General features: G+C 39.6%; 1 protein-coding gene across 1 annotated transcript in view; it reads right to left on the reverse strand.

Annotated features, from left to right (window-relative positions):
• The window catches only part of gpr156 (G protein-coupled receptor 156), a 17313-nt gene extending 14905 nt beyond the window's left edge, over positions 1–2408 (reverse strand). The window contains exon 1 of the mRNA XM_014027150.1: positions 2395–2408. The gene's annotated coding sequence lies outside the window, so the exon portion shown is untranslated. The remainder of the gene's footprint in view (positions 1–2394) is intronic.
• Positions 2409–2538: the final 130 nt, after the last annotated feature.

Below are 2538 nucleotides of genomic sequence, written 5' to 3' on the forward strand. Positions count from 1 at the left end.
TTTTTTTTATTTGCTGGATTGTGATAAAAATGTATCCCTAAGAAATTATAAATGCAAAAATTTGTTGACAGAAAGAAAGGCATGAAGTGAATGCTAATGATGAGTGGTTTTAAATTTAATATATTTCTTTTATTTATGTCGTGTATATTCTAAATGTTAATTGTAACTTAATTCAGAAAAGGTCATTTGTAGTTCTATGAGAACTATTTTTCTTTTTTATATAAATATTGACAGAAACTGACCCTTAACTTTGACCAAGTTTTGAATTTTGTCTGTTATCAGCCTAATTTATGCTGTTCCAGTATTAAAAACCCTCTTTTTATCTTTATTTTTTTGTATCACAAAGTTACTTACATAGATTATGTACTGTGGTTGTCACCACCCTGTTGACTGCCGACAACAACAGAAGCAAATGGAGCAGTGGTTTGGACAGAAGTCAGTAAGTATTTTCAGTCTTTTTCATCTGTGAGTTTAAAGGACGTCACATTAAAGACTGGAACAGTGTTGCCAGCTCTGTTACACCCAAAACAAAACAATCACTCTCACATTTCCTTGATGATCARGTTCTGTTATAATTCAACAGCTGCAGGTGGACGGGTCCCACTCRGGTTTCGAGGATCTTAAATATTTTATCCTGGGACACGAGGCTGGTCCTCAGGCAGCAGAAGTCATAACATARAAGCTGGTGTGCAGGGTGAGCAGGATGACACAGGACACATGCTGAGCTTACAGGGATCGATCAAACATTTAGACTTCATAATGAACAAAAACAGGTGTGGGTGACAGTCTGAGCTTTTTTACGCGTGGCAGCTGGAGACTGACCAAACAAAACGAACAAGAAGCAACATGTTTTTATGCTGACTTCCTGCTGAGCCACTCCTGACAGGCTGTACCTCTGTTTCCTGACAGGGAAGCATCTGTGGTTCCAAATCATCCAGAGGGCCATGAGTCCCAGCTTTCTGCGCCGTTTGACTTTATCAGGGTGAAAACACGTCAGTGTTAATTTTATTTACATAGCACATAAAAACAACAGAGGTTGGCCAAAGTGCTTCACAATTAAGCCAAATGAATAAAACAGTTGAGCAACACATAAATATAGACAGTAAAATCAACTTCAAATACAGAAAAACATTAAAAATATTATCATTAAAAGAATCTCAAACTCTACCAGAATGAAAGGCCAGGGAGTAAAAGTGAGTTTTAAGTAGATATTTAAAAGTCTCAACAGTCCATATGCTAAGAGGTAAACCATTCCAGAGTTTTGGTGCAGAGACTGCAGAGGCCCGATCACCTCTAGACTTTARCCTGGATCTAAGAACATCTAAGAGGAACTGGTTGGATGACCGAAGTGCTCTAACTGAAGTGTGGATGTTGATGAACTCGCACAAGTAGGATGGGGCCAGACTTTTTAAAGCTTTAAAAGTAAGCAATAAAATCTTAAAATTTATCCTAAAATGAACAGGAAGCCAATGGAGAGAAGCCAGAACCGGAGATATGTGTTCCTATTCTTTAGTTCCTGTTAAAAGACGAGCTGCTGCATTTTGGACAACTTGTAATCGATGCAGAGAAGATTTATCTAAAACAAACATACAAGGAATTACAATAAACCAGACGAGACGTAATGAGAGCATGAATCGCTTTCTCAAGGTTTTGTTTGGGAGGTATGGCTTCACCTTAGTAATAAGGTGACAAGCAACATATGTTCCTGTGTGTTTCTGTGTGAATCATCACTAACCCAGTCATATCTTTAGGTTCAGACCCTGCAGCTCAGGTCCACGATTGTTCAAAAACCCTTCAGGCAACTCTAGAAGCACTTTAAAAGTCTGCAACAACTTCCTCTTTAATGTAAATGTTTCACTTTATTTCAAAAATAGCTTTATGGTATAAAAAATCCAGGTAATTCTATTGCAAAAACTGCTAGATGATTGTTATGCAGTAAAATCTGTAATCATTTCAAGTTAAAACTATTAAATGGTGGGATTTTGAGAAAAGGAAGGTGGCTCAGTTGGTAGAGCTGTTGCCTCTCAGCAAGAAGGTTGCCGGATCRAATCCTGGGATCTTTCCAGGTAGAGTTTGCTCATTCTCTCCATGCATGYGTGRGTTTTCTTCTGGTACTCAGGTTACCTCCAACAGACCAAAGGCACGGCCATTAGGCTAACTCTAGATAGGGTAACTCTAAATGGTCTCAGGTGTAAGTGAGAGGGTGAGTGGTTGTTTGTCTCTATGTGTCCCTGTGATGGACTTACAACCTGTCCAGGGTGTCCCTTGACCCTCGCACAGTGACTGTTAGATATGAGTACCAGTGACCCCTGTGACCCTGAAAGGAAGAAGCGTGTACAGAAAATGGATGGATAGATTTTGAGAAAAGGTTATTATGAGCAAGAAGTATCTTACCTGTTATAGATAAGGCCACCCTCAGTTTGAAGAACTATTCTCAGAATTAAATTAGTTAGAATAAATAAACATCTGGGGCTGGGCACTGGGGTGTGTGCCGGCCTGGCCTGGTGACTGCCTGTTGGGGCTCGGGGCCTCTGGGCC

The sequence above is a fragment of the Austrofundulus limnaeus genome, unplaced genomic scaffold (assembly GCF_001266775.1).
Source record: "Austrofundulus limnaeus strain Quisiro unplaced genomic scaffold, Austrofundulus_limnaeus-1.0 Scaffold619, whole genome shotgun sequence".
NCBI lineage: Eukaryota > Metazoa > Chordata > Actinopteri > Cyprinodontiformes > Rivulidae > Austrofundulus > Austrofundulus limnaeus.